The sequence below is a fragment of the Bos mutus genome, chromosome 5 (assembly GCF_027580195.1).
Source record: "Bos mutus isolate GX-2022 chromosome 5, NWIPB_WYAK_1.1, whole genome shotgun sequence".
Taxonomy (NCBI): domain Eukaryota; kingdom Metazoa; phylum Chordata; class Mammalia; order Artiodactyla; family Bovidae; genus Bos; species Bos mutus.
In genome coordinates this window covers 51314376-51330969 of record NC_091621.1, presented here as the reverse complement: position 1 = coordinate 51330969, position 16594 = coordinate 51314376, and the positions used below count along the sequence as shown (strand labels likewise).

At 36.5% G+C, this 16594-nt stretch overlaps 1 long non-coding RNA gene across 1 annotated transcript in view; it reads right to left on the bottom strand.

Moving 5' to 3' along the window:
* The window catches only part of LOC138987832 (uncharacterized), a 40577-nt gene extending 28644 nt beyond the window's left edge, over nt 1-11933 (bottom strand). The window contains exon 1 of the long non-coding RNA XR_011464125.1: nt 11908-11933. This is a non-coding gene — a long non-coding RNA (uncharacterized lncRNA). The remainder of the gene's footprint in view (nt 1-11907) is intronic.
* Between the last annotated feature and the right edge of the window lie 4661 nt (nt 11934-16594).

Sequence of the window (16594 nt, the reverse complement as noted above, 5' to 3'; positions counted from 1 at the left end):
GTACAGATTAGAAAATATTTGCCACTTTTGGGCACATATCCAAATAAAATCAATCTAGAAAGAAGAAAGCAGAGGGACCTCCCTGGTGGTCCAGTGGCTAAGACTCCACGTGCGCGCCCAGTGCAGGCGGCTGGGATCCAATTCTTGGTCAGAGAACTAGATCTCACGTGCTGCAACTGAGACTCTGCATGCCACAACTAAAGATCCCACATGTGTGTTGAAGCTCCTGAGTGTTGCAATTAAGGTCCAGCACAACCAAATAAGTAAGTAAATAAATGTTTTAAAAAGGAAGACACTAGAGGCTATTCTAGGAAATTAGCATGCTATAGAATCATCCCTTTCTGCTATGGTAGAAACTTGTTTTTGTTTTCATGTCCACTGAATTTAGTACTGTTGATAAATTGCTGTTTCTGCTGCTGCTGCTTAGCTGTTCAGCCGAGTCCAACTCTTTGCAACCCTGTGGACTGTAGCCTCCTCAGGCTCCTCTGTCCATGGAATTCTCCAGGTAAGAATACTGGAGTGGGTTGCCATGCCCTCCTCCGGGGGATCTTCCCAACCCAGGGATAGAACCACGGTCTCTTGCACTGCAGGCGGATTCTGGTAGCTGTACTACCAGGGAAGCCCTTGCTGTTTCTGTGATGTCAAAAATGTCAATACTTGTGGCATTTTATATAGCATAGTGGTTCATTTCATACTCAACCGAGTAAAACATTAATCCAACAGAATTCAACTAATTGGGACCCTACATTAACATCTTGTCCAATTTTCTGTGCAAGAGTAAAACAATCACAAATAGATAAAGAAGATATATTCATTGAAAAATAAATTCTAGGACATGTCTTATGATTTCTACAGACTTGGTACACCTCTTGGTACACCAAGATTTTATTGCAAGTAAGATGGTCCTAAGAATAATAAAGATACAACATTTCTAAAGGAAACTTGTGTTGGTAGTTACAGTAAGGGCTTCCCTGGTGGTTCAGCTGGTAAAGAATCTTCCTGCAATGCAGGAGACCTGGTTCGATCCTGGGTCAGGAAGATTCTCTTGAGAAGGGAATGGCTACTTATTTCAATATTCTTGCCTGGAGAATTTCATGAACAGAGGAGCCTGACAGGCTATAGTCCATGAGGTCACAAAGAGTGACGTGACTGAGTGAAGTTACAGTAAATGAATTCAGGTCACAAAGTATGTTAAATACGTTTTAGAAAGTTGCTAAAACAAGGATAAAAGGGGGAAAAAAGATTCCTTTGTATATTTTTGCTAACTAGAAAATTTTACAAAGAGAACTAATCATATTATATGAATTGGGGTTATTCAGTGAGCTTCAGGGTACTAATTCTATAGGACAAAGTGCATGACTCCAACAAATGCAGTGCTGATAATATCGCTGAGTGTCGAGAATGCTCACAAAATTTTCCTCATGTCTTATCTAATGTTTATGGCAGAGAATAAAGAAATGGAAAATTTTTGCCAATGACTCTAAGGATAGTGGATTGCTAAACTCTTTCCCAGATTCAAGACTATTCTTGTTGCTTAAGGCACCGCAATTCATATTTTTTTAATTACTCATTCTTAAGAGCCTGGTGTGTCATGAAACTTGTGGCCATAACTTTGAAAATTTATTTTTTCCAGAGTTTTCAAAATGAGTAAAAATATTATAGTAAGCCACTGAACTTTTCAGACTTCTTTACAACCACAAACTGCCAGCTCTCTATATTTCATCTGAGATGATTCAAAGATTGCTCACCCAGTGTACATCCCCAAATTCCCAGCTTGAGCAAGCATAGAGCAAGGATAGATATTTGATGAGGAGTCAAACCCAGAAGAGCACGCCTAGGCTTTTTTGCACATGAAATTGCTTAAAATTAAGACTAACTCATTCAGGGACCCCAGCCCAGGTAACAATTCTTTTACTCTTTGATCTCTGCCACTGCAAGAGAGAGATTGTATTCATTCATTTATTCATTCATCTGTTCAATCGTTCATTCATTTATCAAGTACTTATTCGTAGAAGTCAATCCCCCTTGTTACCATATGAGACACACTCTGCTGGGTCTGGCCGACAATAGTATATAAACAAATAAGCAAGGTGATTTCAATAGAAATAAGTGAAAATTTATCCCATCTCCTTTCTTCTAGTTGTGTGAATTTGATAGTTTCCTAACTTTTTTTGATATATGAATTTTTAAGATGTTAATGTTAGCATTTCTCCTAGGCTTTGTGAGAAGATTAAATTAGATTAGGCAACAAAGTTCTTGGAAAATAATATGTGCTTCATTTGCATAAGATGTATACTAGGATGTCTGCAGTGCTATTTTTAATGTTGGAAAAAAATGGAAACAAGCCAAATTTCCCCAGAGGAAAATGGAATGGATAAATAATATGTATTATATTTGTATGATGCTTTGCTGCCCAGCTATTGAAAGGTACATAGTACTTGATTTTAAAAACTATAGACCTTAAAATATAATTGAATTTAAAAATGTGGCATTAAAAAAAAGAGAGAAATATAAAACATTCATTTACATATAGGTATGTATGCAGCAATATTTTAAAAGGAAAGAAAACATATATATCATATTTATGATGGTAAATATACCCAGAAAGAAGGAAAAGACACTATGACCAGGAAGAGGATAGAGGAATTTAGAGTTCTATACTTTATCTGTTATGTATTTTTTACTTTGAAAATAAAGCACATGATAAACTGAGTTAAAAATAGTAATAGGCAAAATGGTAGGGGAGATAAAATCAATTGTATGAATAACTGAGATACAATATGAAAAAAATATTCAGTAAATCAGCCCTGAGTGTTTATTGGAAGGACTGATGCCTAAGTTGAAACTCCAGTACTTCGGCCACCAGATGCAAAGAACTGACTCATTAAAAAATATGCTTATGCTGGGAAAGATTGCATGCTGGAGGAGAAGGGGATGACAGAGGATGAGATGGTTGGATGACATCACCAACTCAATAGACATGAGTTTGAGCAAGCTCTGAGAGTTGGTGATGGACAGGGAAGCCTGGTATGCCACAGTACATGGGGTCGCAAAGAGTTGGACATAGCTGACCAACTGAACTGCACTGATATGAAAAAAAAAATGGTCTTGTGAATGGAAAATTCTTTGTATATTTGTGGCCATCCTTTCTACAGTCAGTTACTTTAAGTTTGAAAGTTCTTTTTCTCTGACTTAGCAAAATTTTGTGAAATGGATGTGCTATTGGGTTTTAACTCCCATTTTTGAGTTAAAACATATTTACTTAGGATAATAAATAAGATTTTTCTTGATATTTCATTTTTTATTATTGCATTTTTATACTTAATGTTTTACTTAAGTAAACATTTTTGCACAATGTTTTTCGCCAGGGACTTCAGCACATCTGGGTAATGGCACAGAACTCCTGACCGCTATTCTTGATCTGAAGAAGAAGTCAGGGTGTTTCAGTGAATTGTCACAGAATAGCTGGCACATGATTTCTCCCTGCCTCACATATTACAAAGACTTGATTGACTTTTACAGATTCCAAATGGTCATTCTTCATGGCCTCATTGTATTACTAAATATACACATTTGTCTATCATTGCCAGCCTAAATTCTTTCCAACTCTGATGGCTTTTAACTTTCACTGAGTACCAACAGTCCATGCACATAGTCACTAAGTGAGATTGTTAAATTTCCATTTTCCATCTGACATAAATAGCTACTCAAGCAGATGTGGACTGGGATGGGTATTCCCTAAACCAAAGCTATCTGGCAGAGATCTGTCTTTCCTTACACAAGAGAAGAAAGGGTTTTGATGACTAACATCTTGACTCACTGCATTAATACTTTGTGAAAACAGATCTCCTCAAAAATAGTTTTTGGGGGACTCAGGGTAGGGAGAAACTACTTCTAGATGGGAATCAAGATATCTATGTGGAGAAAGTAGAATTTGACTTGAGAGAAGTTTTCATTCATTCATTTAACACATATTTTTTCAAGCAGCTAAAATTACTTTGCATTGTGACTGACACTGGGCTGAAGAAAATTTTACTAGGTGAAGAGAAAGGGATAAAAATCAATGAGCAGATGAGTAGTTTGAGTAGTTACAAGAATGCTTGAGCAATAGCAGTGAGTCAGTCTAGTGTTCAATTATCTGTTAATACATTCAGCAAAGAGTTATACCACTTCTATATGGGCTTCCCTGGTGGCTGAGCAGTAAAGAATCCGCCTGCAATGCCAGAGACTGCCTGCAATGTAAGAGGCATGAATTTGATCCCTGGGTTGGGAAGATCCCCTGGGGGAAGGCATGAAAACCCACTCCAATATTTTTGCCTGGGAAGTCTCATGGACAGAGGAGCCTGGTAGGCTACAGTCCATGGGGTCAAAAGAGTTGGACACAATTTAGTGACTAAAATCACGTAGTTGATATTGGATTAGCTTCTTGGAATACAAAAATGACACAGAACAATACTGTCTTTTTGCTAGAATTCAAAATGTAGTGAGACAAATAAAAAATTTTCAGAAAAAAACATGTGATAACCACTGTACATAAGTAGCTATGCACCCAGAACTAAGCAACACCAGAAAAAAAAAAAAAAGGTAAATTTCCTGCCCTTAGTGAGAAACAAAAAAGGTAGTATAACTGATATAATAAATATTGAGATTAAGGATAGACACAGGTAATATTTGCTTTGGGGAATTTGAAAAAATGTTGGGAAAATTTTAGGAGATTATAGATTATAGGAGAAAGAGACCATGGCTAGATATTGGATTAAAGAAAAACAAGAAGTCCAGGTCAATGAGGGCCAGGCAGTCTGAACTTAAGGCTATAACCAGTGGAAATCTTTGAATTTTTAGTCATAGATGTGATCACAGTGGCCAGTTTTGATGGTCAGCTTTACTTGTGACATAATGCAAAAGAAGGAAGGGACAGTTAGCAGTCCAAAATGTCCAGGGTTGGTTTAAAAATGAGGCTATGATGTGGTAGAGGATACCACAAACGTTGGAGTAGGCAGGGAAATCAATAAAAACTTGCTGAATAATTGATTCAACAATTCTTTCCTGGTTTCTTGCCTGAGAGAAGAAAAGCACAAAACTTGGAAGATTTTACTTGTATCTCAGTCCAAATTCCGCTGGAGAGGAGCAGGGACACAGGAGGAAGGAAGGGCACAGGGCCACACCACATGGGCCACGGCTGTCGGCAAATCTGCGTCCATCTGGTCAAAGGGGAAATTGGTTGGCCCGAGGTAAATAAATGGCCCGAGGACCATCTATTCAGAGTAAAGTAACAATTTTCTTTTTGGGAAATTTACCTGTTATCATAACTAAAAAGTAAAGTTCCACATACAGTGGTTCATAGCTTCACAGTAGCTATTCACACAGCTTCTGTTCAACATTCCAGAAAGTTCTGCTTTGCTTTTCCGGTTCCTTTCTTACTGAAAGTATTTGGAGGTAATTGAGAGTGGGGAAGTCTGCATTCTGAAATCTCCTCTACATATGCCTTTTTGCAAAAACACTGGCATCTCAAATTTTGTGTCTTTTCTTCACTTGAAAAAATATCTCCATGTCCCTTTTGGTTTTAATATTTTATAAATCTCTTATAGTAACCTATGACAACCATTTTACTTGAGAAATCAAGTAATCCCAAATACTTTCAACATCTCCTTTTAGTTCTTACTATTTTATCATCTTAACTTCACTCAACTTATATGCTCAGTTGATCAGTTGTGTCCGACTCTTTGAGACTCCATGAACTATAGCCTATCAGGCTCCTCTGTCCATGGAATTCTTCAGGCAAGAACACTGGAGTGGTTTACCATTCCCTTGTCCAGGGATTGAACCTAGGGATTAAGCCAACCTCTCCTGCATTGGCAGGCAGATTCTTTACCACTGAGCCACCTGGGAAGCCCTTCACTCAATTTAACCATTCTTTTTATTATTGATGCTTTTGAACTGTGGTGTTGGAGAAGGCTCTTGAGGGTCCCTTGGGCTGTGAGGAGGTCCAACCAGTCAATTCTAAAGGAAATCAGTCCTGAATATTCACTGGAAGGACTGATGCTGATGCTGAGACTCCAATACTTTGGCCACATGATGCGAAGAACTGACTCATTGGAAAAGACCCTAATGCTGGGAAAGATTGAAGGCGGGAGGAGAAGGGGATGACAGAGGATGAGATGGTTGCATGGCATCACTGACTCAATGGACATGAATTTGAGCAAGCTCCTGGAGTTGGTGATAGACAGGGAAGCCTGGCAAGCTACATTCCATGGGGCTGCAAAAAGTCAGACATAACTGAACAACTAAACTCAACATTTGACTTTTTATGTCTTCTGTTGTTTCTTTATTTTTCTTAAACTAACTTCATTGACAAATTTTCTAATAACTTTTAATATATCATACTTTGGTTCCCAGATCATTTTATTGTCACTTAAGTCTTAGTGAAATTTTATCCTGTTAAACAGACTGTCCTTGATTTTTGTATGATCATGCAAAGCTACACACCAAAACATTCCATCTGAATTCATTCAACTTGAATGAGTTTGTTAGTTAGGCTAAATGTATTATTCAATTAATCATATATTCAAAGCTACACACACACATACACAAACACACACACCCCTCTGACATAGTACTCATTTGTCTTGTTTATCTATTACACTATTAAATGTCTGAGGACAGAGATCTACCTAACTTAATTCTATTAAAATAATGTAGAACTAATATAGATCCACATTTATTGTAAGTGTGAACTCATTATAGGATAATGATGATGTTATGCGTTGTTATAAGATCTGTGTCCAATTATCAGAGTGATTGAACTGGATAAGATGTTGTCAAACTTCTTGTACAAATATGAATAAATGGAATTATATGTTTAGAGGGAAAATGTATACCCAAAGAAATTTTAAGTATTAAAAAAATTATCCTCATACACTTACACCATTTTTTTTCTAGGAATAATATGATTTTAAGGGACTATCTGAGGAATACACAATGAATGAGATTAAAAACAAGAAATTAAACATTTAAGTACATATATTATAGTGCTTGGAGAAGGCAATGGCAACCCACTCCAGTACTCTTGCCTGGAAAATCCCATGGATGGAGGAGCCTGGTAGGCTTCAGTCCGTGGGGTCGCTGAGTCGGACATGACTGAGTGACTTCACTTTCACTTTTCACTTTCATGCATTGGAGAAGGAAATGGCAACCCACTCCAGTGTTCTTGCCTGGAGAATCCCAGGGACGGCAGACCCTGGTAGGCTGCCGTCTATGGGGTCGCACAGAGTCGGGCACGACTGACATGACTTAGCAGCAGCATTGTAGTGCTAAAGGGCTTCCCAGGTGGCTCAGTAGTAAAGAACCTGCCTGCCAATGAAGAAGACACAGAAGACGTGGGTTCGATCCCTGGGTCAGGAAGAGCCCCTGTAGAAGGGAAAGGCAATCCACTCCAGTATTTTTGCCTGGAGAATGCCATGGACAAAGGAGCTTGGCAGGCTACAGTTCACAGGATTGCCAACAGTCAGAAAGGACTGAGTGAATGAGCACGGATTATAGCACTGTTAGTTGCTCAGTTATGTCCGACTCTGTGACCCCATGGACTGTAGCCCATCAAGGCTATTCTGTTCATGGAATTCTCCAGGCAAGAATATTGGTTTGGGTTGCCATGCCCCTCTCCAGGGGATCTTCCTGATCCAGGGATGGAACCCAGGTTTCCTGCATTGTAGGCAAATTCTTTACCATCTGAACCACCAGCACTAAAGAGCTACATAAAATTTTAATTATAATATTCATTTGAAAAAAGCAATTTTATTTTTCTCTCCCTCATTTATTTCTGAGGGGGTTGATATATATCTGTAGGATGGGGGATAAATATTAAATTTTGTACCCAAACCAGACTTTATCACTAACAACAGGTCAGTGGAACCCTTGACATGTCAGCAGGAATCCCCAACTACAGATTCAGTTCATTTTATCTGTCTCTCCTTTTGTTCTTTTTCTGAATATGAGGTTGTCATTGGCCCTAGGATAAGTATACATTATTGGGGTTTGGTTTATCCAAAACAGCGTATGTTCGACTACGCTAAGTAGAGGTTTAAACTTGAAAATGATGTTGAAACACTACTTTGGTTGTAGACACGTGGAAAAAAAAAGAAGAATTTGCCTTTCCATTGCCAATGTTTTCCACATCAAGGAGACTGGGCTACAGTTGTCACTGGTGTGTTTCCTTTTTTATTTTGCACCTCGGAAGCTCTTTCTCCCTTCTTTTCCTCACTTTTCCTCATGTATGAGAAAGGTCAAAAGGCCACAAATGCTTCTCCTTTTAGAATGAGTAGCCATGGGCTTCTTTTGTAGGTTAAGAAAGAGATGTAGTATCTGGAGAGACCCTCTGCTTAGCTCTGACTTACCAATGAGTATCAGGGTAGGGTCATAGGTTAATTCACTAATACAGCAATTTCTGTTTTGTTCTTGTTCTGAATTCCCTCTGTTTGAACAAGACAGGCAGACACTTTGTACTCTTTCACCCCAGAAGAGTCTGTGTAGTGCACTCTGCCTCAAATATCCCTTTCTTTTTTTTTTTAGAAAATGAGGCTATTTAAAAATAAGATTGTAGGGATGAGAAGAAAGAGGGAGAAATGGTCAAAGGGGAGAGTTTTCTTCATTCCAACACAGGGGCTAGAGGCTCACTGCCTTGTGAACGGGGCAGACCAAAAGCCTTGAGGGACCCAGAGCAGTGGGAGGAACAACATATTCCTGGAGGCGTCACTTGACTTCCAGCACAAATTGTGCTTTGCTCAAGAATCGTAGACATAACCCGAGCATTGGTGCTCAGTAAGGTACTTTATGATCTTGGACAACGGATGTCTAAGGGGTAACTCAGTATGAACAAAAGGCCCTTAGAGCTTAAATAATCTGAATGGGAAATAGGGAATAAGTTAATGATTCAAATTCAGTTTTTGCTGCATCTAAGGGACAGAGCCTTATTGTCAGATTTATCAGGATTTAAAGGGTGGTTAGAATCCTACCCTATTTATATAATACACATACTAATAAAGGGGTTGAAAATTAAATAAGATAATATTAATATAAGAATTCATATAGCAAGTGGATGCCTCATAGCAGGTAGTTAGCTAATCATTGCATAATTCTTAGATATAATTGCAGAAAGCTGTCTGATCCTCTATAGGACTAGGTTCTGGGCCTTAAATAGTTAATATATTAAGTCCATTGTTAATTTCTATTAATATGACTTTGGAGTTTCACAGGATGGTAAATGTCAAGCCTGAATGCTGGCTAATAGATTTTGTCCTTGTGGGTATTTTAGCATAAACCTAACAGATTGTACATCTCCTGGGGAGAACTGAATAGTATTTCCATAGAGTAAGGGAAACTATAGGCAAAGGTTGAAGTAAAACTTCTAGCAAAATAACACAGCAGCTTTCACAGTTATAGACTCTGAAAATCAAATACCCATAGCATACCTTCGCTTTTCATTTAGTCATTAATTAATCTGTTTATTTATTCATTAATTAAACATCTATTTGGTTAGTCTCTATTAAAGTAAGTCTCCCCAACTTACTGGCTGAGGACTGGTACCTCCTGTTGGATCAGAAGTGGCATTAGATTAGAAATAAAGTGCACAATAAATGTAATGCTAATGAATCATCCGAAAAACCATCCCCTCTATCCCCAGTCCGTGGGAAAAGTGTCTTCCTTAAAACCAGTCCCTGGTGCCAAAATGGTTGGTGACAGCAGCATTAAAGGATAGGAATATTTGTGATAAATTACTGAACAAAATAAGCAGTGGAGTGACCTTGTGGAGTTTATAGTCTAGAAGGCAATTTACCCATAGTGAGATACTTTTTTTGGAACAACATAAGAACACTTAATTGTTAACTATAAGTCTAACTAGAAATAGCAAGCTCTGAAATAGTAAAGGAGATAATAGTCTGTCCCAAATCTGTGGTTGTTTGGCACTGGAATTTTGAGCTGATTCTACATGCATAAAGATCATTTAGCATTTATTCTACAATTTATTAGCCTTGATAGACCGTGTGCTAGCTATTGCAAACACAAAAAGACAAAGTCCCTGCAATATAGGCATAATGGCTTATGAGATAAATGTTATTTTCACCATTCATTTTGAAGATCAAGAATAAAGATGGTGTAGAAAAGAAAGGAAAATAAAGAAAAATAGAGAAGTCCCTATTTATGAATCACATACTTCAGGTCTGATACTATGCTGAGCATTTTATAGATTGCTTCACTTAAGATCTATAACAGCCAAGAAATATATTATTATTCCATATTCATGATGAGAAAGCTAAAGGTGAAAAGATATGTTACTTGCTAAAAACTATTTAGTTGGTTAGTAGGAAATCTAGAATTTGAAACCCAATCTGTATTATTTTTTCACCTATATCTTAAATCTTAGCAATAGTACAAATTTCTATATGTCATGAAAATATTTTAAAATGTCTAGTGCATTGGAATAACAAACTAGGTAAAATGTGAACTCCATGGCTGAAAATTGTCCATAGATATTCAATTTGAAAAAAAAAAAATATACACACACACACACACACACACATAAGTCAATCCAGTAATATAGAAAATTTAAAAATATCTCAGCACCTCCTAACTTAGTTTTAAATGGATTATCTAGTTTTCACATAATTTTATGTTATAGTCAAGCAAAGATTTTTAAATTTAACATATCTGCTTCAGGGCAAATTAAGCATTGCTTAATAATCAAGGAAAGAGTTATATTTAAAAATCTAAATAAAAGTATACCTTTTGGTTACCATTTTCCTTGGGAGGAAAATCATGTTAATTTCAGTATGAGTAACATATCTTATAATTAGCTTATAATTTTCATGTATTACTTTTTCTAATATTTGAGTTTTTAACTGAGTATATGAAAATGTGTCAGCCTTTGAGAGTTTGAAAAAAAATCTAAAATTTTAGAGTCTCTGGTTAGCTTAGGGATAGAGTTATGCAAAATACTTTTCACTTCTGGCAAAAACAACAGGAAAAAAGCATTAGTCTCTCCAGGGTGATTTGGTACTTCCTCCTCCAGGGTAGTCCAGAAACAAAATGAGGTCAGAATTTTTCACTAATTTCTGGCCTTCTGTTCTTCCACATTCTGGCAATGAAATGTGGAAAACATATTTGTTCAAGGGCAACGTGAACTTTTTCTGAACCTCTCAAGACATCCACTCTTAGTCATAGGAAAACAGAACTTTTTGGTTCTTTTTTAACTTCAACTACTGAAACCGCTAATGAATTGTACAATGGCTTCTCCCAGTCTCCACTCAATCAGCATTTTCCTTTATTTACTTATCACATTATAAGTAATATTATGCCAAGGTGTGGATTTATAGAATGCTTGATCAGAGACAGGAAATCAGTTTTGTTTTCAGAATGAAACAGCCGATATTCTTAAAAATGTTCCCTTTCTGCCTCCTAAGCTATTTAAGCCAAAACTACTAATGAAATAGAAATCATGGTTAATTGACTGAGTAGGATGAATTCTTTTCTAAAAGGTCAGAGCCTATTACCATGTTTGTCTCTATTAGCCGCCAGAGTTATTTGCTTATTTGAGGATGGTCATGGAAAGGAGTTTGAGGTTGTTTTTTATTTTATGAATGAAAAAAGAAAACTGACATCAAAACAGAAGGCAATATTTGTTTAAATAAGTGTTACACTATTGGCTGGAGTCCCAAGAGTTTTTCAAATATTAAATGCTTCTTCTAATACAGTAATTAATAAAAGCAGGAATCTGCACAATGTCTAATTGCAAAAGAATTTACATACACATAAACTAAAAAGTAGGAGCCCTCTAGGAAGAGACAAATATGCTGAAGAGAAATCAACAGTGTCTCTGAAATGAAGAAACAAGAAAAGAAAGCAAAGAGAAATTACCTTTCCATCCATCTTCCCCCAAATCGTCTGCTTCACTACTTGAAGGGGTGTTGAGTAACTTTCAGGGATTCCTATTACAAGTACTCAGCTGAGGATATTATTACAGGTTGTGAAAGAGAGCCTTAGGTATACGAATTTTTATTTTATTTCACTCATTCCTTTGGTAGAGTTCCTCAGTACTTCATTTTAAGAAAATGCACTGATAGCATTACTGGTAATAAATTTATTTAAATTCTTTTCAGAAATATCAACCTGACGTTTATATTTTTGTTTGACTTTTTAAAAAAGTGAATTTAGAGCTTAATATTATAGAATATAAAAGGTGAGCTACATGATTTGGGCACACACTGATCCAGACCATATGTTCTACCCAGTTTAAATGTCATGCTCCTTGCTGTTTCTATTGTGTTGTGACTTGAGAAACACCAGGTTTCCATTCCAATTTTCTTATATAGCTTCAGGGCTTAAAAGCACAAAGAACAATTACTTTAGAAATTCTTTGAAAAGTTATTTAGTTTGCTTTCCTATTTTCAAGAATTTTCTAAAGTCAAGAGCGCATATACCTTGGATTACAATACACCAGAGAAGAAATTCTCTTTACTACACGACGTGTCTTTGTGAGTGCACGCTTGCTAAGTCACTTCAGTCGTGTCCAACTCTTTGTAATCCTAAGGACTATAGCTCACCCGCCTCTTCTGTCTGTGGGATTCTTCAGCCGAAAATACTGGAGTAGTTTGCGGAGTCTTCCCTATGCAAGGATCGCACCGGGGCCCTTCTGTCTCCTGCATCGGCAGGTGAGTTCTTTAGCCCTAGTGCCACCTGGGAAGCTGGCCTTTGTGCAGTGGCCAGTAAACATTTTCTGTAAAAAAAAAAAATATTAAGCTTTCTGCACAGTCACCTATTTGCACTTCAAAGAACTTTCACTTTCCACAAAGTATTATTATTTTTTAACCTTTAAATGATTAAATATATAAAATTATTCTTAGCTCATGGACCATATGAAGAAACCAGGCTGAAGCTAGATTTGCCCCTGGGTTGCAGTTTTCTGACCCCTGATTTGGTGCACTGGTTAGAAATCTTAGTCTTGAAAGTAGCTAGTCTTGAATATAATGAAAATTCTACCATTTATATTACAAAATAAAACTCTCTGTATATCCATTTTTACAAGCACAGCATCTATTTTGCAATATGAGGGTTAAGTAAAGTGCTTATTGTACACTCATTGAAGTAGGTTCATTATTGGGCTATAACTTTTTCAAGCAGAGAAGGAGACCTGCATCACCCTGCTTCAGTCTCTGTATAAACAAAAGATAGCCAACTACTATCACTGGCAAATAATATTTTGCAAAACTTGAAACTTCATGTCATTCTCCTTCCTACTTCAACCAATGCTGATTCTTCCAGATTTAACTTAGAGATATTTTTCTTCCAACTCTTTACTCATGTTCTGAAATTCTTGTAAATGCTCTGAGATAATTCATAATGCTCTGAAATTTTGACATCAAGAAAAGACTGAATTTTTTGACTAAATATGAAGCCCTATTCCAAGTCATTGCTTAACCACATGAAACATTCCCAGAAGAATTGCTGGTTGGTATTTTCTGAAAATTTAAGTTACATATCTAACGCTTTATATTATTAAGCTTTCATTGTGCTATTTATATTACAGTAACATTTGCTGTTTTTATACAAATTCAAAATCCTGTTGATGTTTAAAAGGATATCTTGTTTGATTTTTTATTTCTTCAACTAGTTACCTCAGTAGTGCTCTTGAGAATTTCCCTTTTACCTTTATTTCCTCCTTACTATTTCAAATATAACTATAAATTATCACTGCAAGGAGGGCTTCCCAGGTGGGGCAGTGGTAAAGAATCCTATCTGTCAATGCAGGAGACACAAGAGACTTGGGTTCGATCCCTGGGTTGGGAAGATGCCCTGGAGCAGGAAATGGCAACCCACCCCAGTGTTCTTGCCTGGAAAATTTTATAGACAGAGGATCCTGATGGGCTACAGCCCATGGGGTTGCAAAGAGTCGAACACAACTGAGTGACTAACACTTTCACTTTTTTCTTTTTAAACTTATTAATATGATTGATTACATTGATTGATTTTTGAATTTGGAAACAACCTCCTTTACTTGGAAAACACCATTTGGCCATGGTGTATAATTTTTTTTATGCGTTGTTGGATTCAATTTTCCCTTATATTTTACACATTTATTCATGAATAATATTGGTCTGAATTTTTAATTTTATTTTGTTTTGATTTGTACTGTTTTTGTCTAGTTTTGCTACCAGGGTAATTCTGGCATCATAAAATGAAGAGACATTTCTCCTCCTTTTCTTCTTCTGAAACAGATTGGGTAGAATTAGTGTTCATTCATCTTTAAATGATTGGTAGAACTCACCACTGAAGTTTTTGGTCACAGAGATTTATTCTTGATTGGGTTGAATTAGTATTCATTCATCTTTAAATGATTAATAGAATTCACCACTAAAGTTTTTTGGTCACAGGGATTTATTCTTCACGAAAGTCTTAATTATTAACTCAATTTCTTTAATGGTTATAGGACTAGTCAAAGGATCGATATGACTTTAATTAAGTTTTTTTAATATTTTTTGGCTTACAATGAATTGGCCTATTCATTAATCTAGATTGAATTTGTGAGCACAAGTTATTCATTGTATTCCCTTTTTATCCTTTCAATGGCTGCGGGAACTGTACTTAGAGCCCATATACATGTAATTTGTATTTTTTCTCATCTCACTTTTGTCAGTTGTGCTAGAAATCCATCAATTTCATTTTATTTTCAAAGAAAGAACTTTTGTTTCATTGTTTTTCTCTACTATTATTTTCTGATTTTTGGTATCATTGATTTCTGCTCTTGTCTTTATAATTCTACTCTTTTCCTGCTTTGCATTTATTTTACTCTTGGTTTTCTAATTCCTTGAGTTAGTATTTAGATTTGCTTTTTTTTGAACATAAATATTTTGTGTTATAATTTTTCCTCTCAGAATAACTTTACCTGCATCCCACATATTTTGATATTTTGTAGTTTCCTTTTTGTTCAGTTCTGTGCATTTTATTTCCTCTGACAATTTCTCTTCAAACAATGATCATTAAGAAGTATATTGTTTAATTGCTAAGTGCATGGAGATTATCTTGTTGTCTCTATATTTTTAGTTTTTAGTTTAATTGCATTATACTTATTATGATTTCAGTTCTTTTAAAGTTGAGGTTTGTTTTATCACCTAGTATTTGATTTGTCTTAAAGAATGTTTCATGAGCCCCTAAGAAAAAGTGTATATGTAGGTGTTTTGTCCTATAATTGCCAATTATACTGTTGTGTTGTTGTTTGACTGTGTTCTTCAGATTTTCTATATCCTTGTTAACTTTTTCCTTAGTATGTGTGTGCTTAGTCACTCAGTCGTGTCCGACTCTTTGCAACCCCATGGACCATAGCCCACCGGCTCCTCTGTCCATGGGGCTTCTCCAGGCAAGAATACTAGAGTGGGGTGTCATGCCCTCCTCCAGGGGATCTTCCCAACCCAGGGATCAAACCCAGGTCTCCCACATTGCAGGCAGATTCTTTACCACATCTGAGCCACCAGGGAAGCCCTTTCTCCTTAGTGGGTCTACCTGTTTCTGAGAGGGGCATTGATTGAATTCCCCAACTATAGTTATGGCTTTATCACTTTTTGAAGAGCATTTATATACAAGCTTAATCACTTTACAATTCTTAGAATTATGACGGAATGTGATTTTTTTCAAAAATTGAGGCATAATTGACATACGACATTGTGTAAGTTGAAAGTATACAGTATATTGATTTGATACATTTACATGTTATAATATGATTACCACCTAGAGTTAGCTAACACCTCTATCATGTCACATGTTTATCATTTCCTTTTTGCAGTGAGAACATTTAAGATCTAGTATCTTGGCAACTTTGAAGTATATAATACAATATTGTTGACCTTGGGCTTCCCTGGTGGCTGAGCAGTAAAGAATCTGCCTGCAATGCAGGAGATGCAAGAGAAGCAGGTTCAGTTCCAGGGTTTGGAATATCCCCTGGAGGAAGGCATGCAACCCACTCCAGTATTCTTGCCAGGAAAAATACCATGACAGAGGAGCCTGGTGGGCTATAGTCCATGGGGTTGCAAAGAGTTGTCCATGACTGAAGCAAGTGAGCATGCATGCATGTATGCATTGTTGACCATAATCTCTACACTGTGTTTTAGATCTACAGAAGAATGTAGTCTTGAAAGTTCTTTTACCACTGCACATTTCTTACTCGGACAGTAGAAGGAAACAAAATAACAGAATTTTGATATAGTCCACATAACTAGTGACCAAACACACCAACTTGGTGTTGGAAAAAGTAGCAGATTTTAACCAGTTGGTGGCTAGAAGTCCAAGCATATGCTGAAGAAGTCAGTTCTCTGTAGCTCTTCTGGTCCTGTATAATATGCATGTATGTGTGAAATTTGCACAGCATTTCTTAATAGACAAAGTTGCCTTGACTTTTTGTAATAAGTAAATACTGAGTAACAGCAGTTACACTAGAGCATACGACAGAGCAATCACTAACAACATTGTGAGTGGAACCCAGTTTATCTAATATTTACACTCTATTTACTAGAGTCAATGGCCTTACATATGTAAGTCTATTTTACCATCTCAT